Source organism: Malaya genurostris, chromosome 2 (assembly GCF_030247185.1).
Source record: "Malaya genurostris strain Urasoe2022 chromosome 2, Malgen_1.1, whole genome shotgun sequence".
Lineage (NCBI taxonomy): Eukaryota > Metazoa > Arthropoda > Insecta > Diptera > Culicidae > Malaya > Malaya genurostris.
This window is the reverse complement of record NC_080571.1, coordinates 253628181-253653123: the sequence shown is the minus strand read 5'-3', so window position 1 is coordinate 253653123 and position 24943 is coordinate 253628181. Positions and strand designations below refer to the sequence as shown.

The following is a 24943-nucleotide window of genomic DNA, read 5'->3' as shown; positions in this document are numbered from 1 at the left end:
ATTGTAAGGAAATTGTTGTTGGATAAAAAGATCAATAAATAATCAACTTCAACTTGACGCGTTTTTTGACATACTACCTTGCACAAAAATTTCCCGGCTTTACCACTGTGTGGCGCTTTCAGTCACCCGATTAGATTTTTTTTAGGTTGCCACATCTGTCATTGATATTCTATCAAATTTTCAGCTTGATATCTGCACATTCGTAAAAGTTACGCTGTATTGTGTGCTCGAATTTGTACAATTTTCAAAATGGAATTGAATTTGCAACAACGAGTTTGCATTAAATTTTGCGTTAAAAACGGCTTCAATGCTGCGACGACATTGCATATATTAGAAGAGTGTTTCGGCAACGAAACTCTGAAGAATACAGTCGTTTATCAGTGGCACGAACGTTTCAGAAGTGGCCGTGAGTCTGTGAATGATGATGATGCGAAAAGCTGTAGGTCATCGACATCGAAACCCGACGAAAACATCAACAAAATCAAAGAATGGATGACCGTAGACCGCAAATGGACTATTAGGAAGATGGACATTGTTTTTGGATCCGTTCAAAACATTTTGGTTAATGATTTGGGCCTCAGACGTGTCGCTGCAAACCGGGTGCCGAAAAACCTGAATTTCATCCAAAAAAGGAACCATCGTTATCCGTGAACATTTGTCTAAAAACAAAACACGAATACCATTCAGCAACTACCGAATTCACCTGATTTGGCTCCCTGGGACATTTCCCTATTCGATCGACTCAAGAAACTGCTCCGTGGAACGCGTTTCAGCACCCGAGATGAGATTATGGAAAAATCGCAGATGGTCATACCGAAAAAATATAAAATCTAATGATCATACCGAAAACTGAATATAGAAAATGTTTCGAGGATTGGATCAAGCGCTGGCATAAATGTGTGTTGCAGTCGATGAGGAGTACTTTGAAGGGAACAATGTCGATTTTGATGAATAATCTTGTATTTTTTATTTTCTGCATAGATTTCGCGAACTTTTTGATCTACTTTTTGCAGTTTACGCAAATTTACGTGGAAGTACATTTAATATTGTGTCTAAAACTCCATGACATGAAATTCATTGAAATAAAAAAAAAAGAACACTGAGAGTAACCGCCGCGACTTGAACCGAAAATTATTGGATCGCAAGTACGTCTGTTAATCGACTAAACCACAGAAGCATGCATCTGCTTGGCTGGTAAAAGGTGCATTTAAATTCATACAGTCGCACCTGCTAGCAGAACGCAAGTTACAGTCGAAACCAGTAAAATTCAAGCTAATCTAACATTAAGTCATTACAAATAAAATTTTCCGTCATTTGACAAATTAGGTCTTTATGAATTACATAGTATGAGGGATTCAGTCACCTGTAAAATTCAAATTTTTTTTGGAGTGTAGGTAGTAAACTGCTATGCACTGACCAGTCGAAGACGAAACATAAAGTGAGTGAAAATGGTTATGTGCCTCAGCAAAAAAAATTGTTAACCCCTAAATGAAATCATTTTAAAGATATGTGCGTGTGGCATCATACCTACTGGTTGACATTAGCTTTTCAGTTGTGAAACGGGCACCAAAGCATAAAAAGTAACGTGTCACGATTTGGCTCGCGCATTGCGAAAATCCGAACTACTCGTACGCCAAATAGACGAAATTGTTGAATGTGATCGAATCAACAGTCACCAACGCAATGAGTTTTCAGAGAATGTTTGTCTACAGTTAGGAGGACGGAAGAATTTAGGAGAAATTGAGAGCTGGAGGCCTCAAAAACGTCGAATTTAATAGCACAGGCTGTTTCGCTCTGAACAAATCTCCAACATTTCCGTCTGAGAAGTGTCGTCTACGAACGTGCATCGAACTAAAATACGAGCCGAACTATCAACTTACAAGAAAGTGGCTGTTCCAAATCATGACGCGAAATGTAACAAGTCGGCCAGAGAACTATCGCGTAAGCTGCACATGAAAATGCGTGCAAATTTTGATTGCGTGGTATAGGATGATGAAAACTACGTCAAAACAAAAAATATATATAACTTCCTGGGCAGGGATATTATACGGCAACTGGAAGAGGAAGGGTTGAAGAGATTTTACAACACAACGGTCTTCGAATTTTGGAACGATTGTTACTTCATTTACATGCAAAAAGTGACTTTGCACGGAACCGCAAGTCCTATCCAAACAAAATTCAAGAATTTTTTATGGGATCACAAGATCTTTCTTTTCAATCCAAGCTTGTGAATCGGTTCAGCCATCTCTGAGAAAAGTAGGAGCACTTATTTAACAATTTTTTGAACATTTTACCTTATATATCCGAAAACTGGATATCGGATCCAAATTATATTCAGGAATTTGGCATGGGATTACACGATCTTTCATTTGAATTTGAGCTTGTAAAAATTGATTTATCCGTTGCTAAGAAATTGGAATGATTCCCGGTTTGGAATACACGATCACTTTTTTTCGATACATCCGGAATCTGAAACGAATATTCGGTATACCCAAAATCTATATATTTGGTCATTAACTAACCAAATCAAGATTTAAACGGCTATTTGAATGTATTTGATCGAATTTTTCCGTTTCATGTATAAAAACACGCCCCAGAAAATGAAATTTTGTTTACCTATCAGTTTGTAATTCCGGAACCGGAAGTCATATCCAGATGAAATTTGGTTGGATTATATGGGATTGTAATTTTCATGCAGTTTCGACATCAAAAAAATTTTTCGATTTTGGAAATTTTATGTACTCTCCTACTACTACTTATGGTGCTTTTTCAAGATCGAAAATTTTCAAACCTTAACCGCCGGGCAGCACTCCTTACGCATGTCCGATTTAGCTCAAATTTTGCATGAGGACATTTTTCGAGGTGCTTAAGATTTTGAGCACTAGCGCTTTACGAAATTAGAGATGATTCCAAAATATTGGCACCCTTATATATAATAGCGTTAAAATCAGCGTGTTTTGTCGGTTACGTCACTTATACCATCCTATCTCTGGAACCAAAAGTCACAGCCATTTGATCTTTGAACTTGATCAATGGCCCGACAGTAGCTTCCAAACGAGCATAAGTTTGTTAAAATCGGTTCAGCCATCTCTGAGAAAATTGAGCGCGTAAAAATACAACGCTTTTTGTCGGTTACGTCACTTATACAATCATATCTCCGGAACCACAAGTCAGAGCCATTTGATCTTTGAACTTGATCAATGGCCCGACAGTAATTTCAAACGAGCCCAAATTTGTTAAAATCGGTTCAGCCATTTCTGAGAAATTTGAGCGGGTAAAAATACAACGCTTTTTGTCGGTTACGTCACTTATACAATCATATCTCCGGAACCAAAAGTCAGAGCCATTTGATCTTTGAACTTGATCAATGGCCCAACAGTAGCTTTCAAACGAGTCCAAGTTTGTTAAAATCGGTTAAGCCATCTCTGAGAAAACTGAGCGCGTTCATATATCTTCGAAAAGTACACACACATACACACACATATACATACATAAGCCACACACACAGACATTTTCGGATCTCGTCGAACTGAGTCGAATGGTATATAACACTATGGGTCTCCGAGGCTCCGTTCGAAAATCGTTTTTTTCAGCAATTCTAACACCTTTCTACAGAGAAAGGCAAAAAGGGTTCGTTAAATATTGATTTGATGTCAAATTTCGAATTTGATGTCTAAAAACGGTCATCAAATTAAGTTAAATGGTAAAATTTAGAATTAATTGTTTAACTAATGGGATTTTTTTTGAAAGATAATTCTGTTCCATTGCTTTTCGAATTTTGACAAATTTGTTCCTCTTTGGGTTTTGATGTTAATTGCGTGGTCGTAGGAAATAATCAATAACACTAATACGTGATCCATAAAGACATGTCTTTATTTGCCATTTGCATTATTTTTTGGTTAACAATGCGAGGTACCGAAAAAAATTCTTTTAATACTGACTCTACATTAACATTAATATTGCGATGATATTTAAATCCATTTAGACGATCTTTCTTTATTGTTGACCTCAAGTACGTTTTCAAACGCCGCAGAGTAGAAAATGACCGTTTGTTTCCTATCGTGGTGACAGGCAAAACAGCCATGGTTCGCAGTGTTTTGTTAACATTTGGAAAAGCTTCTGGCTTTATCAATGGGAATTTTTTCCAATAGATAAATAAGTGAAAAGTATCTGAAAAATGTAAAATTTTTGGGAGGGGATTTGAACCCCGAAAACCCCCTCCCTTGCGGGCGGGCTTGACACATACATACACGCACCCATACAGACACACACAGCCATTTACTCTGTTCGAATGGTATATGACATTCGACTCTTCGGATCCGGTTAAAAACTTGGTTTCCACAGTGGTTGCATAGCCTTTCTATATGAGAAAGGCAAAAACAAGTTCTGAATCAAATTACAAAACATAATTTAAGATATTTCTAAAATGATTATCATGAAACGTGATCAATGAATTTCATTCAAAGATGTTGGTGATATAATCCTTATATCTGGAAGTCATAATTCGTTCTTATGACCTTTGAAGATAATTTTGTCAGAGCGTACGGTTCTGATTTCCGTTTTTGGAATTTGCACTTCTATATAGAAAGCAATGACGTAGTCCTACGTCAAAATATCCCTGAATTATCGAACGAATAATGGAGTTTTTTTCTTGATAGCATAATATTTTACTCGACAAAAACGGATTATCTTCAGATGTAAAGTTTCAGGCTTGAGTAAATTTGACCAGCTTGGTAGTATTCAAGTTTCTTATGCTTAAATCCACTTCGAAACAATATTGTCTACTATTAATTCTATTAGATGCTATGTAGTTAGCATCTCACCAACCGAAAAACTTATGTTGAAATAGACGAAAATCTCAAACTATTCAGCGCATTTTTTTAGCACCTCTTGAGTCAAGAATCGTTCCCATCTCTAAAGTACTGTATTGATTCCTGATTTCGTAATCATTTGTAAGCTCGGAAACAAACGTCAGCAAAGCTCACCATTCTGATCGCACCGCAACATTCGTCAGCACCAGTTTCTTAACGGTACAATTCTTATCACCATACACGGCACTGGTCGCCCAACGATAACAGCAATCGTGTCGTGTAAGCTATCAATCGTGGTCCTCGCAAGGACAGACGTGGCACTGTGTTTCAATCAACATCATTGCCAGGTGTAATACAATTTGTGCTGCATGTTCCAAATCTAGTGGTGGTGTAATCTGGAACCTTTACTGTTGGGTTGTTGCCACTATCGGAATCCATTTTCTTTGCCAACTGACGTATAAGAGAATGTTTCGAAGGTGTGACAGCCCGGGATATTTTGTGGTCCTCAGGAGGTTTTGATCGAGCCCAGATAGCTTCCCAAATTAGTACTAAATTACTAATGAAGGAAGCACATCCTCTCTCACTCCTGTTCCAATCCCGTTGATTGTCTGCCTGTAGTTCCCAATCGGGGTCGCCTATCGGCCATCGAATCGACTGCTTTGTTGACAAATGTTGAGTGGGGTTTGATTAAAAGATACACATTGTTGTGCGTCATTTCGTCGTTCAGATGTAATAAGTTGGTTCGACCGTTGCAAATGTGCAGCGAGTAACGAATACTTCTGTTGTTCGGGCCATCGCCTGTTTCACATTTTTACAACGCAAAAGTTTCCGCAACAACAATTCAATCTAATCAGTTCGTTGGTGTGGTGTTTGGAGTCTAGTTTTTCGTTCGGCCGACAGAAAGTGTAACACAAAGGTAAGGGCGTAAACGCGTCTAAGGAACTTCACTAATCTGACGCCACGTCTGACGAGGTCCGACCGACGGTGTATGGAAAATGGCAGCTAATTTCCGACGGTCGATGGGCGGGTTAACGAAGTTTATTTGTTTGTGTGTTGTGTTGTATGCGAGACGTAGCATTTGAGTATGTTGTTTACATTGTGCATGGCCGATTACCGCTTTCGTGAAATGCTGGCTCGCGTTTGTGGTTTTTCCAAGTGAGGGCAATAAATTTTTGTCAAGAAAAAAAAAGTGACTGCAAATTGGATCCAAGGCGATGGATGGATTTTGATAACGTTCGGGTTTAGAAAACATGCAAAGTTTCGAATCGGACTTTCAAAAGGCAATTTCTACGAGTTTAGAAGATTTATCGATTGATTTATTTATTAAATTTTGCTTGCAATTTTTGTCCATGCAGTTGTTGATTTCGATATTAACTAACTTTTGCTTAATGTCAATTCAATACCACAAAAATTCATTCCGATCTCGAGGATTTTGCACATTAATAAATGTCAAAACATATTTCACAATACTTTGGTTCATCGTGTATTAGGGAAAAGGTGTAGAATATCGAACGAGATTCATAAACTGATATCGGTTATACGGTGCCTGACTATTTCAATTCGAGATAAGGAAAATTCAGAATGAGCAATTTGATTATTTATATTAACTTTCCTCGTATTTTTAGAATCGCGTTTGACTTGTTTAAACGGTGCAAATCAACAAAAAACCCGGGTCCTTCGGTTTTCATGTCTAAATATCTCGAGAACTGCAACCCTTATGAAAAAGATCGTTATGAGCAAATTTATTTCTTATCTGTAGAATCATATTCTAGTATAAAAAGGACTTTTTTTTTATCAACAACTTTAAGTTTTGCTTGTAAATTGTTTTAGTTGTAATTTCCTGATTTGTCGGATGCTACTGATAAAATTAACCTCAAAAAGAAAAGAAAATTATAAGGGGCTGGGGTCCACTAGGAGATTGATAGTACCTATTAGCTCTCTCCGGACTGTACCAGCCTAGATGCCGTGTGGAATCCGGCGGAAAAAAATGAATCAAGAATAGATCCACTGGGTTCCTGCTTCCTTGTCGTAAAAGGCGACAATTGCAGGAGTTTCTTTTTCCTTTCAGTTATCAGATATTTTCAATGTTTCACTTCTGATTACTCTATTTTACTAAATTATCTCTTCATTCAACCTATCAATTTCCGTCTAGCTTCGGAGAAAAATGTTATTAGGAATGATTTCTTCTTCCATGTTATTGATTGTCTTTCAGGATTATAAAATGAATGATAAAAATCAACCATTGCGCAAATCCGTTTATATTACAAAGTTAATAACAGAGATAACATATATCGGTATATTGAATACATAGTAAAAAAAACACTTGATATTAATATTTCAAACAATAAATTTATATTTTTCTCGGCAGCCGGCTGCCCAGATCAACCAATATAAACAATTAATAATTTTAATAAATAATTAAAATAATGAAGCGGAAATAATAAAGAATCAAGACGCGTGTGAAATCTGTTGACCTTTGTTTGGTGATTTAAAATGATTTTATAATAACTGTTCAGAATATTTCAATGCAATGAATCAACTTTCTTGTCTAAATCCTATTCGCTCGTTTATTTTGTATCACGTAGTTTCATTTATAAAAAATAGGGAAGTTTTTATTCTTTACGCAATAGTATTACAATTTTTTCTTCAGTTTCCTCGAATAAGAGCTGTGAATCAAGACTTCCCGGGACTTCAATATATGATATTGTTGAAACGTTCACTCGGGAAGTCAGTGAGTTTAGTGGTGCATCCGAGCATCTTGAAACCGGAACATACTGAGTCGCGCGCGAATAATATCAATACTGAAATTTTTACTAACTTTTACGCGCGACTCAGTATGTTCCGGTTTCAAGATGCTCGGATGCATTTTCGATACTTAAGTCCCGGGAAATCTTGATTCACAGTACTTATTCGAGGAAACTGAAGGAAAATTTGAAATACTGTCGCGTAACTTCCCTATTTTTTTCTGAATGGAATTATCTGCTACAAAATAAACGAGTGAATAGGATTTAGATAAAATAGTTGATTCATTATAGTGACATATTCCATAAAATATAACAAATCATTTTAAATCACCAAACAAAGGTCAACAGATTTCACGCGCGTCTTGTTAATTGCTTTTATTTGTTGATTTGGGCAGCCGACCATCGAGAAAAAAATATTATTTATCAAACAAACAAGTATTTTTCTACTACTTATTCAATATACTGATAAATGTTATCTTTGCTATTAACATTATAATATTAACGGATCTGCGCAAAAGTTCATTTTTATTCTTCAATTCATAATCTTGAAATACACAAGCATGGGACATGGAAGAAGAAAAACTACCAAATAAAACTTTTCTCCGAAGCTAACTGGAAATTTATAAGTTGAATGAAAAGATAATTTAGTAAAATCTGATAACTGAAAGGAAAAAAATCCTGCAATTGTTGCCTTTTACGACATAGAAGCAGGAACCCAATGGATCAATTCTTGGTTAAGGATTCCACACAGCATCAAATTTCTTTGAACTTAAATTCAAATGAAAAAAAAAGACCGGATATCATCGCAGCAACAAAAAACCGACATGGTTCATTTAACATAGAATAGACACCAGTGAGAGAGCGAATTTCTCTCGATGATCTGTCTGAGAATCAAAGGTTACCACGCTGCTGTGGAAATTCTCTCTGAAGCATTCTCGTTTCGCGATCCGATTCTATACGCGCAGTTGATAATTGCGATAGAACCATTTTACTATTGCCGCTTATTCTAACTATGTGCATATAACCTTTGTCTATGAAAATGTCTGTGAATGCTCCACACAAGGGTTTTGAAAGATTGCAACCTAGCATTATGCGATAATTGTCAACTTGCGATTCTCTCTTGGTAAATTCCACACAGCACCTTTTATTACCAGACTATAAGGGCCGTGAAATACTCAGAGTATGAAGTGGAGAGAAGAAATGTAGAAAAATTCTCTCACGGTTCATGCATTGAGAGATACGAGTTCTTGTAGCATCTTCTACCGGTTTGAAAATGTTGTATACAATACAGATAAATATCGAGCAGCTGTCTGTCAAATTATCGGGAATATTTCGAAAATTGCGGAAAAGGACATACACGTTTGATGTTCTTTATTATATTACATTTTAGGCAACACAACAACACGTACTGCTAAAAACAATTGATGACAGAAAAAAAGTTTTGCACTGGGCAATACTTTTTCCAAGATGGTAAGTGGATTGCCGATTTCAATTTCCCGTTTTGCCTTTCTCATAAAGAAAGGTTATGCAAACACTTGAAAATCGAATAGTAAAAATTGACCCGAAAGGCCAAATGTCATATACGATTCGACTCAGTTCGTCGAGTTGGACAATGGCTGTGTGTGTATGTTTGTGTGTGAATTCCTGAATTTCATCCGGGCTCGATATTCCTGAATGCCATTCAGATCCGACTTCCGATTCAGGAGTTATAGGGTAAAGTGTGTTAAATATTGTATACCATCACTTAAAGTGGCGAAACAAAAACCGTAAAAAAATTTAACTAGACTAAAAGCTACACAAATCGATAGCCATTGTCAGACGGCAGCTAAACAAACCGATTCTGGCTATCCTGGTTCCCACTTTCCGATTAACGACGGCAGATAATAGTTAATATTTCAATGCATTGATGAGTAAATAAATCAAATAAGATTTGCAGAAAAGCACAAGATATCGATTTATATTTTTCTTAATAGGGTTCTAAGTGCTAAGCATCTTTCGTGGAGTAACCAGAAAGTACGAATTCTTTAAAATGAACTCCACTGCTTTCTAGCCAGTTTTATTTCCAAATAGCCCAACTAGTTTATCTTCTATGAATTTTTCAAAAAATCGAAAGTCGAAAACTAAAACGCACGAGATCCGCGCAAAGTTGAACACTAAAACGCGTGATATTCGAGCGAAGCATTACATCACTGTTTTTAATGCAGGCGATACTTTCCGAGAGTATGAAAATCCACTTAAATATAATTTGAAAATCTGCATAAGTTTGTCATATAAACACAATAAATAAGTCCGCATACAACACGTCACTTTGAGCAAACCCAAGTAAACGATTTCATGATTATTCTCCATCTTTTCCGATGTCCTTCGTTAATTTATACTCTCAGAAGTATGGAAAATTCTTGACAATTTCTTGATAACGTTACGTGATACATGAAGTGAAAGTCGAAAGAATTTTTATCAGCGTACAAGCAATGTACATCAGACAAATTTTTCAGTAACGATGGAAATAAATCCTAATAGCTTGCAGGCTTTGGAAATAGTAAACTCTATGTGCTCCTTAAAATTTAACTTGGAATCCAGAAGAACACCCAGGTCCTTAACAGACGATGCACGCTCGAGAATAGTTTGAGAAATATTATGGTTGAACTTGAATACAGACTTTTTGCGACAAAAAGAGATGACGGAGCATTTAGCGGCATTTAGAACCATTTTGTTGATGTTACACCAATTAGTTAAATTATCCAACTGAGAAACTGAGTCAGCTGCAGATGTGATTGTATGAAATTAATATAAGCGAACGATAGTTTCATACACTTGATCGAAAAATTTAGATCGTTGATATACAATAAGGTGACTTCCTAGGAACTCCAGAGTAACAGCAAATGTTGAGCCTTCTATTTTCACTATCATTTCATGACCAATTAGATATGATTGCAAAAAAATCAAAAATGATCCATTAAAACCCCGTCTACTCAGCTTTGAGATCGTTATGTGATGAATGATTTTGCCGAACGCAGCAGCGAAATCGGTGTATATAGAATCTACTTGTAGTCGTACTCATAAAGAAGGTATGATAAAGGAAGTGTAGGTTACTTAATTTGTGGAAGTTGAACGCTTTGGCATGAATCCATGCTGGGTCTCAGACATGTAGTCAGAGTAACTATGTGTTATAAAATCCAGAATTTGAAGTATAATTTCAAAATTTTTTCCACTGAAGAAAATATTTTCTAGAACCGCTTTCTCGTAAATTTTGGTTTCACCAAAATTCACCAATTCGGCCAGCTCGAGCAATTGCTGAAACGTTCGTTCATGTTAATTTTTTCGAGTTTCATAAAACTCACAAGCTTCAAAAATTCGCAAAGAACTTTTTTTTTCAAACAAGTGATTCACAAATGTAAAATGTTGTTTCTTAAAATTCGCGCGACCGTAACAACCCTGAATTTATAAAATTTAATTCATAATTTTATTAAAATATTTTCCGATGTTACCATGAGACTGCTAACAATTTTGCAAATGTTTTGAAAACCTATTCTCAAACTTAATAAAAATCCAGCAAAAGTATCAACATTATCCTTATTTTTCATTACACTGTTATTGATAACAACTAAAAAAGCTCTGGTGCTTTCTGATTCGATTTAAAACTTCTGTTAAACTTCTCACTCAAACACGAAATTTGGTATTGTCTCCTACTTTTCACTGAAAAAAATCATGACGCTGAAAATTGTTACTCATATTTGGGCTAGTAATATTTCTCGCATTGAACTTCCTGGTTTTTCCCGGTGGAACCCAATTCCCGACCTTTTCCCGATCACTTGACACCCTGAACAGTGCATTGAGACGACGTAGCATAACGATGGACTCACGACACTTGTGGCTTCAGATTTCGATTTTTTCTGTCAAGAAACATGTAATTGATTAAAACATCCAACTCAAAGATCTTCTGTTCCGTAGAGAGAATGATTCATCTGTTCATCGCTAGTTTCCTGGTACCAATCATTATTTGATACATCAATCTGTGACTCATCGCCTCATGTTTAATGTATAATAAAAATTTTGTAACTCCAAACCGTTTGTTACACTTTTTACATATTAACGATTTCAAACTCTACTATCCTTAAAATCAATTTGCATAGGGAACTCCGCTTCCACACTGATCGCCTTCATCACTTGTTTATCTAGTTAATTGTGCAAAAACGAAACAGTTATCACTTTTACGAACACATTCAACGCCTATGTACTGCCATCCGTCGTCAGCTGCCTCGTATTCCTTGGGGGGCACCATTCTCTGTTGATAGGAATGGGGAGAGAGAGAGAGACGTGACTGATTTCGGTTACGTCGACGAGGATTCGTTGCTGAATTTTGTTTTCGAGTAACTTTGCTTAAGCAAAACGGCGAAAATCGAAATCAGAAACAGTAAAATCTTCACCGTGGGATTCGACTCTATATCTCGCAGAAAGCTTCACATCTTACACATCTCGGGGAGAGTCGAATTTGCTGCTTTGTATAATCCAAAAACAACAATTTTATCGTCAACTAACTGGTTATGGCTTTCAGTGATAATTGTTCAGCTTTCAGATAAATTGGAATAGCACGTATGGGGAATCACCAAATTTCGCACTGATAATTTACGCAATCTCCGCCGATTGCCACTACGCCGTGCAAAATAATGCAACATGAAAACACACACACACCCGCACAGACGCACGCACGCACGCACTGGCATAAATTTCATATCCGCTGAAATACGTGAAAAGAGTGCACTTCATTTTTCATTTCGTGTTACCTATAGAGGAAGGAAAATTTTCCACCCAGCAGCAAATTTTTTACACCGAGACGATTTTTACGATCGCGAAATTTTACGCACACGGGTTACTCAAAAGTGCCTGAAGACGACTGAACGTTTTTTTTCTACGTTGCTTCAATTCAGAGTCACGGTGTTGTACTTTGATGATAGTGGGAACTACCGAGAAACCAGCAGCAGCAGGAGAAGCGGCACCAATACACATCAACGCTGACACGAGACTACACACAACAACAACAGCCCGAAACGGCAGACCTGCAATGATTTTTAATCTCTGTTTTGCCGCAGTTGGGTTTGTGACTTCTTGGTTTGGTTTGATTCGAACTGCAGAAAGGGCGTAACTGCGGTAGAAGTTGGCTTGAACGTCAAAATAAAACAAGTTTATAAATATTGCAAATATTCCCTCTTTTCTACAGTTTAATTTAAAGTGTACACGAAGCTAACAAATAAATTGATGTTTTCGAAAATAATATTTAATTGCTCCATATAAGTAGTAATTAAATAAAATTCTACAATTTTACATTTTGTTAACTAAACCCGATTATATATATATATATATATATATATATATATATATATATATATATATATATATATATATATATATATATATATATATATATATATATATATATATATATATATATATATATATATATATATATATATATATATATATATATATATACTTAGACATTATATAAATTTTAATTGAAGCAGAAAACTACTTAATACCTATACTTGAAGGTAGGTTATATCGAATAATTAGTAAGTTATATCTACTCAAATGATGATGAGTTTAAGGGGGGTAGGGTCTAACACTTTTGAAAAATCATTTTAATAAATTTTTTTATTATTTTCTTTGTATTTTCTCATAATAAAACATTTCATGAATCTTCTGTGAAATTTTCAAGCGTATCGAAGAGAAACTCGGCAAGTTATGCGCCTTTATCTTTGCTTATCTCATACTGCGAAAAGATAAGAGCTCGGCACACAGGTCCAAGATTTCTGCTTCGATCGACTTAAAAACTTGACAAAACATTCTTGAAATGTTTCATTATAAAATAATACAAAAGAAAAAATATGATTTTGTGAAAATATTAGACCCTACGGGCTCCAAAAAACTTTGAACTCGTTTTTCTCGAAAGCAGGGTTTGAAAGTCCGTGTCCATCGTCATTCAAAAACTACTGAACCAATTTTTTTCAAATTTTGCACACACTTTCTACATATAGAAAACCAGACCCCAACGTTTTCCTTTTCCTTGTTTGTTACTTTGGGGAGGTTTTCCAGCTACAAAATGGCGAATTTTTTCGTGAAAAATCGTAGTTTTCACTTTGAACAACCACCAAAAATTAAAAAAAAAAATCAAACAGAAACGTTGGGGTATAGAAAAACTTCTACTCTATCTATGCTGCTTTGATTTGTTGATTTCTTATCAGTCTGCGCTGAGATACAGTGGACACCGCAAATCATGATTTTTAAAAACCGTTCTCAAAAATACCTCTTCACCGACTTATTTCTCAATATTTTTCACGAAAAAAATTCAAAATGTTGTTCGAATGATGCTTTTTATCATGCAAAAAATTTGAATTTATTTTGTTGCACGATAACTCTAAAAAAAATTCTCAAAAATGATGATATTTTTCATCATTTAGACCCTACCCCCCCTTAATTAGTGATGGACAAGCGCTCACGAGCCGTTCATTTGATCTGACTCGTAGCAACGAGCGAACGAACCACGGCTCTTCAAAGTTGAACCGACGCTCTCAAGAGGCTCCTTGGCTCTCATTAATTCAATAAATGATAGTCAAGCTACGAACATTGGTTTATCCGTTCTGCCGCTCAAATTTGGAAACCGTGGTTCGTGTAGTCTGAGCTAGTGATGGGCGAACGTTCACGAGCCATTCAATAGAACCGCGGCTCTCAGAAAGAAGAAGACTATTCGGTTGGAATACACAAAAAACCTGTTTTAAACCACCTAGTGGTGTAATGATCAGTGGCGTCTCGTCGTCATGTGCATCTCGTGCACTACACAACTGGTCAAATTGAAGGAAATCACTGCAACTCTTTCCGCATTAAATTATTTTTTAAATTCTGTGTTCGCCGAAATTGCGAGTATTTACACAGATCTCATATACAGATTCCAGAAGAAAAAGAATCACTGAGTTCAGTTTTGAGATTTGTTATTCTTTCTGGCATATTTGGCTCTGTGAGAATTTATATGCACACCTTCAGGAGTGGCAGCAGTGGCTTATGCTTATGGCAGATAAAACCAAAATGCTGTCTCCAGTTGCAACGTCGAAGCGGTTTCATTGATTTAGTTATTGACAGATTTGTTCGACGGAGAGAACCGAATTCTTCTATTAAATTTTTGATACAAAAAAAAGTTCAATAAAAAAAATCTCATTCGAAAGTGTATCGTTATTTCGTTGTACTGAAAACCACAAACGAATATCGATTCCTCAATCTTTAGTTTTTACTTACAATTAATTGTTACATCTGATATCATACCACAAAAGTAGTGCACAATCCAAAAAATTTGTCACGAGACGCCACTGGTAATTATGCCTTTCTCACATTACTCATTACATCAAAAATATTACTCTGGAATTCGCAAAAACAACTGTTCATTGAATAGAAATAGGAAAGTTTGTACGGATTTAAACTAACAAACTCTACAAATTTTGTTTACCCTGTAGTTCCGCAACCGGAAGAAGTGTTCTGTAAAACTTTACCTTTAAACCTATAAGTTTGTGAAAATCGATTTGGCCATCTTGAAGGAAAGTGAGTGAGACCCTTTTGCAGTTTTTAATCACCACTTCCAATTCTTCCGAAACCGTATTCACATGACCGGTATAGCCGAAGTAGATTTGTTTGCCAGCAACAAATATGACCTAAAAATTGGAACAGTTTTGAGCCTAGTTAAACCTAGACTTACTTTCTCATACTCTATTTCGGTTAATTCAATTAAACGAAATCTAACAAACGAAGCGAACCTGGGTTTCTGTTACTTTAGCATATGTAAGTCAAGCTAAACAGCATAAAACATGTAGTAGGATTATTATTATTGGTATTATTATTATTACTATTATTATTATTGACATCACTACACTACCGGCACGGTATTACTGCACTAGCGGATGTGAAAATTTCATATTTTTTCAAATCAATTTAAATTCATTGACGTTCGTTTATTCTTTCAGTCATACTCATTATAAAAATGCTATAGATTTATTCAATCGCAGCACCGTCTTTTACCAATATTACACACTAGTAACAGACATTTATAACCGTTCCGATTTTTTCATAGCGTGAATAGAACAAAGCACGCATCGTTTGTTTTGTGTTTTCTTCTTCTTTCGGTGTGGTACATATTGTCATTCTATATGGCGAACTTTGACACTCCTCGCCCTGTAACTGCGGAGCCGGAAGTCGGATCCGGATGAAATTTCACAGCAGCTTTAAAGAAAATATGAACTTTAATTCAAATCAAGATATGTGAAAATCGGTTCAAGCATCGCCGAGAAATCGAAGTGAGTTCTATTTTTTAAGTTTTTCTGCACCTCTTTCGGTGCTTCCGGAACAAAAAAAGTGGGTACCAGTGGGGCCGAATTAAGTCTTTGTGCCCACAAACTATCAATTTCTGCCAACTAGAAGAATTTATCAGACAGTTTTATGGGATTTGTACCTGTTTTTGACCATCGTTTGTGAAAAAATACTCTTGAGATTCGCAATTTTCCTTTCATTTGAATCTTAGTTTGCGAAGAAAATTAGTTTGAAAGAAAATTGAGTGCACTTTTCCCCTAATTTTCACATATTACCATGTAACTCCGGAACCGGAAGTCAGATCCAAATGAAATTTAATAGCAAGCTATGAGACCATGAGACGTTTCATTTGAATCTTAGTTTGTGAAAAGAGAAAAGTGAGTGCATATTTTTGTTACATAAATACACACATACACACACACACACACACACACACACACACACACACACACACACACAGACATTTGCTCAGTTCGTCGAGCTGAGTCGAATGGTATATGACATTACTATAAATTTGTGTTCCCGAGACGGGTTCGGTAAGTAAATTATTGAAATTAATGTCATATAAAGTTCAAACTTGAATTTAGAAATTCTAGACGGCCACAAACGATTTGTTGTGAATTTTTTAACTTTAAATGAATTTATGAATAAATTTGAACATTGCATTTTTGATATCATCGTAATCAGTTTTGCTCCCTTCACACCTCTATTATTTTTTGCTCTAGTGTATTCCACCTCATGTTCGCACCGTTACAATTCTGCAAGTGAAGCATTGAAATTTTGCAAAATCGATCAACTAGCACGTGCGATTATCGATATTCGGAAGTGTGGAAAAAGCATATCAATTTTCTTCGTATTTAAGTCATCCAGTTATGTCTCTGACATTACCCACCTGCCTTTTTCTTCCAACACTTTGGAGGAATTTTTGAAAGAGCTGTAATTTCGATGTGTTATTTATTTCAGGCTCGTATAATTCATTTTCATGTATTCACCGAGCAAATATTAGAGAAGGATTATACACACTATTTTGAAAAATGAGTCCTTCAATACAGCTGGAAAGATCGATAAAATGTTTCATTTCATCACTACAAATGTTTCAGTTCAAACGGAATCGGTAAAATATTACTCATTATGGTCTATATTTCGACAAAGTTTTCCTAACTAATGTCAAGGGTAAATACTTTGCACTTCTATTCAAACAATGATATTATCGTTGAATTGAATTGGGTTAGTTGATAATGCTTTTATAAATTGTTTATTCTTGTACTTTCAGATTTGTATAGAATGAGAATAGTTTTTTGAACGTAGCAACCAGAAGCTTGAGCGTTTTCTAAAATATGTCTATATACGGTGGACTATTCTTGGTTGATTAATTTAAACGCTTAATGCTTAACAACCCAAGTGTGAATAAACAATGTTTCTATGAGAACAAAAATTACTAGGATCAGCCTCATGGAGTTGTTCGAGCCATTGATGTGGAACAAGGCAACTAAAATTTCTAATGATCGACATTTTCAAGCAAACAGTTCAATCAATCGTCACACTTTTGAATCCACAATTACACGAGAGTCTGCTTAGATTGATCTTTATTAGGAACCCACACCGAACACGCGAACCTGGAATATAGACATGTTTTTCTTGATTTGTATTCGTTTTATAGCTGATGAAATTACATCAATATCCCAAATGTATGCAATAAAATCTTTGTACAAACTTGCGATACGGGTTTAGATATTTAAACTTCGCCAAGCTTGTGTTCAAGTTTTGTATGCACGCAGTTATTTTTATAGGCGTTAAGTTTCTCTACCATTACTACCAATCTGCGTTTTCAGTTGAAGTTATAAACTTTTTCTCATTATTAATCGAGTTCTTGTTATATAAATTAGAAATTAATCTCAAGCCCTCGAAATTTACCCTGGGGTAGTTGTAAATTTTTCGGGCGAAAACGACGTCTTGCGTCATGCGTTTTGCTGTCTAGCAACAACCTACCTCTGGCATGCTACACGTAGGACTGAAACGTTTGCTATAATTTCGCTTATATTTATAGATTCGCATGCTTCCAACAGTTTCGCTTTTGCATCGATTGACCAAGCAGAGCGATGCTTTTCCATTGATATATCGCTTACCCTTTCAAAACCGTCGCCTACGTTAGGGAAAGCCGGTATGCCAGAGATTTTAGGCAGACAAAATAGGACACTGCTAGCTATTAATCAACATTATTTCCATATTTCCAATCTACGTATTGATTTGAATGTTCATGTATTCCAATCCAATTGGTGAAATAATATTACTGATTGAAACTAACCTGACTGAGCTGTAAGTGTTCAAAAGCTGGCCACATTTGTACTTATATTTACCCTTGAATTTCTAATTGGCACCCGTATATAAAAAACAAAAATGTGTTCCACATAGAAATATGATGCTTTCACATTGAAATATTGTTCATTCATATTTGGAATCTAAAAAAAAAATTATGGCACAGATAAAAAAATGCTCTCAATGAAAAAAGGGGCAAAAAGTTTAACTTATGAGCAAACAATTGATCGCTTTTGACGAATATTCAAACAACGCTTTCAGTAATTTTTTTCACTTCTAGATATCATTTATTTGTAGATGAAGCTGTTTACAAGTTATAAATCGGATTTTTCCGTCGATATGTGACAATGGATGAAACATGGATCCATCACTTCACTCCGAAATAAAAATGATCATCATCTGAGTGGACTGCAGTCGGTGAACTACGTTCGAATCGTCCAAAGGCACCACAGTCATCCACCGTATAGTCCAGATCTGGCCCCCAATGGCTACTGATTTGGTGAGAAAATGCTCGCCGGTAAGAAATTCAACTCAAACGAAGGAGCAATTGCTGAATGCGAAGTCTATTTTGAGACAAAAGACAAATCTTTCTACAGACACGGCTTCCAGAAGTTAGAGAAGCATCATTGGAATGACTTAGCGAGTGATGTGTTAGTCAAAGTAGTTCCGAACATGATGCTCAACCGATTTTCACAAACCTATGCTGAAATAAAAGGTCTTATAGTTCCGGAAGTACTAGAAACAGTGGTTAATAACTTTAAATAGGAACTCATTCATTTTTCACTTTTGTGAATATTAAATTTTGTCTTATGATTCCTCCATGAATCATTAATGACCGATCTTTTTACAAAATACAATTTTACATGTTTTCTGTATGCTAGTATTTGTTTCATGAGAGAAAATATAAAAAACCACCATTTTTTTTTCAATCTAATCGATTTCGGTTACTACGCCCTTTGTTCACTGTGATTCGTAACCAGCCTATGACGATTTGTGTTATGATGTGCAGTCATTAATTACTGTGATTGTGTGCAGCTACAAACATCACTTATACACACACACACATTCATACATGATTGAAATCATACTGACTGCCATGGGTAGGCAGGTATCGAGAATTGTTGTGCATTATGAAAGGGGGTTGCTTCGGGAAAATAGATGTGTGCCACCACCAATACAACTTGATTCATTCAATTCGTACTTTGTATTGTATGCTGTACGGTAGGGTTTAGTTGCTAAAGGATTTTAAAAGCTGCTGACATTTTCGTAGATCAACAACTTAAAAGGTTTTTTGTCATTTTACGTCAAACTGATAAACTACTCTTTTCTAACGAATTCCGCAAGAATTTACTTTTTCAAATTTTGAATTGACAGCTTCTAAAACACTTGATTTGTCAATTTGTATCTAATTCATATTTAAAATTATAGCATTTGAAATTTATGTACGTTTTACAAATTAGAAAGTAGTGGGTTTTTGGCCACTGTAACTTAGTACAAAAAATAGACCACGTAATGAGTGACGTTAAAACGTTGCCTCCAAATGATTCAGTTAATCAAATGCTTACTTCCAGGAATCGCTCATCGCATGTCATACAGTTTAGTAATGCAAACCAAAAAGAGTTTCATGGGATGAAAACGATTGAAGTGTAGCGTATTCCGGCAATAGTTTTGTATTGATCGAAAAATAAATCTAGTCAGGTGGCGTCAAGTTTCAACTATCAGGAACTATTGGTCTTGCACAAATTCTAATTTATTAATCTTTCTGAGAGCTACAGATTCTGATCCAGCAAATTTCAAAAGTAATGTTCAGAAGATGATTCAAAAATCGTCGGATGAATTACTTATTATACCAACATTAGTTGTGATGTGTCAAACGTTTTAGGATCCATTGTGCGTTGAACAGTTCCGGGATGCAAACCGGAAAACAGATACATTTTTGATCAAATTGGTCAATTATGTCCGCAAATTCCTAAGCACTTTGTTTTTTTATTAACCCAGACGTAAATTCGTTTTGTAAATACTTAGACAGCACTTATTCGATGTTTCGTTCGTGATTTCTGATTGTCAATCACTAGACAAAAACACAAAAATAAATATATATAATTTGTTCTACTTACATACTCCAAAAGTGGTAAAATTCTAACAATGAATTAAAACTATCTGAAAAGATATGCACCATCGAAAAAGTAACTAGAAATCTGTTCCAACGACCTGTCAGACCGATATCCTTACTGCTGGTAGTTGTGCCAGAGGCTCGTTTTGATTTTTCGTTCCGTTATTTTCCGTACGTTTCTCATCTGGGGCCATAAAAGAACCTGTGTTGGTGTAAACGTAAACGAAACGGAAAATAGATTTCTGCAAACACTGCTGATGGTTGGCAAAGAGTTTCACGATCTTTTTTTCTGCTGTTGCTGCGACTCGATGGAACAAGCGACTCGCACACACAGAGAGACGTCAGAGGTACGAGTGAGAAGAGGAACAAGGAAAAAAGAAATCTCCCTTTTTTCTCGAAAGAACCAAGAAACTTTTATGGACAAATGAGCACTTTCCCAACACTTTTCATCTGAAACTTCACTTAATCGCGAATACCGCCGCGCAAATGGACATATTCAACACCAGTTTCATTACCTGATACGCAAAAAAGCAAGCGAAAATCAAAGATTTTCAGTCAGCAAAATCGAACCAACTTCGAATCGAATCGCTAGGAAAAAATACAGTGGCAAATAGAGCGAACGAGACGGCCCAATACGGCTGTTGCGTAGTAGAGAGCGAGAGATAATGATTAAATACACACGTAGCGGAAGCAATTTTCAACACCCAAAAACCACAAAATGGCGGTTTCGATGGAGGAGCAACTGTCAAAAGTGGGCCTTGATGAAAACTGTCACTCGTCAGCTGACGCGTGAATCAGGGTTGGTATGTAAAGATATAACACGCTCGTTCAATATTACTCTAAAGTGAGTACAATTTCACTCACTTTCGTTAAAAGTGAAACTACTCTACACGTTCTTTGAACATAACTCATGGTTTGAGTTGCGATTACTCAAATTCATAAACTGGAACATTATGTCAAAATTTGAGTTCAGATTTCAGTAAAGTAAACTCGTTGCCTTGAGTTCTCTCGCATTTATTCATACATTAGAGTTAACGTTGAGTTTTTAAATATTTGAGTGAAAAAAATACTTCTTGCAGTTTAAAGCGATTTCATTCTCGGAATATTCTTATCGAAATAAAGAATGCTAGAATACGTCGTTTTCCATGAATCAAATTTACTCAAATTTTTTTTTCTTATTTTGAGTAAAAATTACTAAAGTTTTGACAATTTCGTCCCTTAACTCAAAAACGAGTAGATAGGTGGTAACTCAAGTTTAGAGTACGTGCACTTTTAATGAATTTGAGTGATGTGTCACTCAATTTTGAGTTATGTTCAATGAGGGTGTATAGTGAGTAAAGCCTGTTTAGTATCTTTTGAGTAAATATGGTATTTGTCCAATTCTGAGTAACATTTACTCAGTTCTACAAATGGTAAAATTAGCTCGAGTGAGAAAATATGACTCAATATTTTCGAATTGAATAAGGGATTCGAATAAGAAATTCTTTGCTTTAAATAATTCTGACTTACTTCTATCCAACGAATGAAGGAAGCCGCTACCGGTTCATCGGTCATTGGAAAGGATCCGTCTGTCTTCCTACGTTGTCCACGTACTGGCATTTTGTACAGCATTCGTAGAAATGCTCTGATGTATTCTTATGTAGCAAAAATAAATTAAATACTTGCTATATGACTGAACACTTTCTTATCGTCTTCAACCTGCGCGAATTGCAGCATCTTGGTTATGTGCCCTTATAATCTGGTACCGCTTCCGACAAAGGGAAAAGTTCCGCCTTCGACAAAGGGAAAAGTTCAGTGAACGTAAATTTTTACACAACGTTTTCAAACCTCTGTGAGTAAAGCTTGTTGTCGATTTAGAAACTGAGTCGAAGTTACTCATTCTTCTAAAGTTCTACTCACTTTTTGACATTTGAACTAGATAATCAAAAGTGAGTAAATATTACTCACTTGAGAGTAACATTGAATGAGCGTGAAAAGAAATTTTGAAACGCGTTCCGCTGTAATTATATAGCGGCCCTTACACGAGTCATTAAAAATGTCATTACTAAAAAACAATATCATTTTAATGAACGTGTATGGTGCAGTAATGACGAGATTTCTATCAAATTTGAAATACATCATTACTTAGTCATCATTAAAAATGATAAAAATAACTCTCGTGTAAGGGCCGCTTATCGTGTTCTCTTTACACGTGAAAATGCACTCTAAGAAAAAAAAAGTGGAACGGAAGTCCTCCGTTGATCCAAAACGATTAACAGTTGATTCGATGAATGTCCAATAAATCGTTCAACGGGAGGCCGATCCTGGACTTTCGTTTTCCGAAAAAGACCATTCAACCGAGTACCATAGTTTTCGTTCAACAAACCTGGCAGATAGGGGTCCATTGTTGAGCCATTTTCAATATGAGAAGGACTAGCTTTACTGGAGAATTGTGGAAATTTCTAACCACCTATTTGTTCAATAAACATTACATACACCACATACTTCTACTTCACATAGAATAACAACACATTTTCTGTTAATATGAAGGAAACACTCAACTTTACCACTACTTTTGTAGGAAAGAGAACAACAAACCGGAGGACTTCCAATGGACGTTTTTTTCTTATAGGGTATAAAACCGCCCGCTGCGCCATTTTACTCAATTTTAAAAACATTTTTCTAAAAGACACAATACCTATAAAGAGAACAGTTAATATTTAAATAAATAAATAACCTGAAACGAAACGAACGATTCGAAAGAGTGAACGAAGCAGGCCAAGGTTAGTCGTATTCACGTCCTCCAGGTATGTCTGTGACGTTACCCATCTGTCGTTTTTGTCTCACAGGGTACGGAGACATCACTCTAAACTTTGTCTGAACTCAAACACGATTTAGACGAGTTTAGGAGGAATAAGATAAGACTAGTGGGTTCTAGAATGTTTAGGAAGAATTGTGAGGGATTTGTGATGTTCGAAAAATAATCGAAAAGTTCAGGAATCAGAATCAAAATCAAACAACTATAAGGTTTATGTTGTTTATATAACAGCCTCATATACTGTAACCATTGGTTGAAGTGAGCCCTGCTGCGCTGCCTGTTTAAAGTCCTTGACTTAAAGGGTAAGATGAGAATAAGTGCAGTATTGCACAGTTGTCGAACTGTTTTTCTGCTGTATTGCTTTTTCGAGCCGAAGCGAGAATATTGTATTCGTTTGTATCCCAATTCGTTGAATGAAATTAGAATTCTATGAAAAAAAATGAAATTAGAACTCTACATTAGCTATACAGAACGATCAATGCGAGTGAAAATGGAGATATGAAAATCTGAAAAATAAGTAAATAATTGGTCCTACATTAGAACGTGTCAATTCATCGTCAGATAATTCACTAAACATGATATCTGTTCGGCATCAATATATTCAAAAATTTTAAAACACTTTTGTTGAAAGACTTACTGCGTCTCTACATCTGCAATTTTAATCATAAAAATCAAATCATGAAACGTAACCTAAATCTGACAATATCATCTGAAATCAGGTTTGATTAATCCAAGTCGACTGGGGCTGTCTAGACAAGAAGATGTTATTCAAGATTGATATGTCTGTTAGTTTAAGGTAGTACCACAGACTAACAGACATGACAGTATGAGTAAATTCTTATAAAAATATTTTTTCGTGATGCACTAGTTCCACCTATATTGTACTGCGCGAACTATTTACTATCGGTACACCCCTTGTGTTATGTGAAAGTTTTTTTACTAGTTGGTTTCCCCTCGTTTGTCAACACCGATCAGCTGCTTGCAGGGATGCCTGATTTCATCTTAATATTTGAAAATGAATCATCACAATAAATTATTGGATTACGTTGATAATATATTTAACTTTTTTAGCGATGTTGGAAGGTAACCATTTATTTTTCTCAACGTTGCTCATCTAGATTATTTTTTATTGTGTTGGTAATTTTTATCCGAAATTAAGTGGCGGTAGACCAGAAACAAGTAAATATTGTAACAAAACTGGTTCGATTTTGTATTGCATTGGAGGATGAGAAGTAGCACAATTATGTATATAGTTTTGGCAATATGTATTAAATCTGTATCCTGCATGAAATTCGCATGGACGTATACGAATGGCAACTCTGTTGGTAAATGAAAAAAATAAACACAGTCTAGATGACAGACAGAATGTTTTTGATAGGGTAACGTGGCGCCATCATGACACATGTGAGTACTGTCCCAACTAAAGGAATATTTGAAATGACCGTTAAAATGATTGAAGAATCTAATTTGAGTGTCCTGTCTGTTAGTCTGTGGTAGTACTATCAATCTCAGAAAAACAGCCATTAGCGGCCCTTACACGTGACAATATTATTGTCAATCCAAAGTATTGTCAATACCGTCAATCCAATTGACTTGGTAACTTGAGTCCGCATTTTTCGAACAAATCAAGCGTTTGAAGCTTCAAATATTGCAACTGAACATTGAAACATTGAGAGGAGAGTTCATTGCACATATTTGATAGTTTCTTCTCTGGAGAGAAAGTATTGTCGGATTGATGAGCAGTTTTGATTTTTTGACAATATTTTCGTCAATCCAATGAAGTTTCCTTTACACGATCAAAAGTATTGTCAAT

General features: G+C 35.7%; 1 protein-coding gene across 7 annotated transcripts in view; it reads right to left on the bottom strand.

Annotated features, from left to right (window-relative positions):
• The window catches only part of LOC131429534 (probable WRKY transcription factor protein 1), an 85086-nt gene extending 64099 nt beyond the window's left edge, over positions 1-20987 (bottom strand). For 2 of the 7 annotated variants that reach the window (XM_058593712.1, XM_058593717.1), the window contains exon 1: positions 12340-12518. The gene's annotated coding sequence lies outside the window, so the exon portion shown is untranslated. Of the gene's footprint in view, positions 1-12339; positions 12521-20337; positions 20358-20848 lie in introns of those variants that run through there. The other 5 variants (XM_058593713.1, XM_058593714.1, XM_058593715.1 and 2 more) reach the window with 5 other exon arrangements.
• Positions 20988-24943: the final 3956 nt, after the last annotated feature.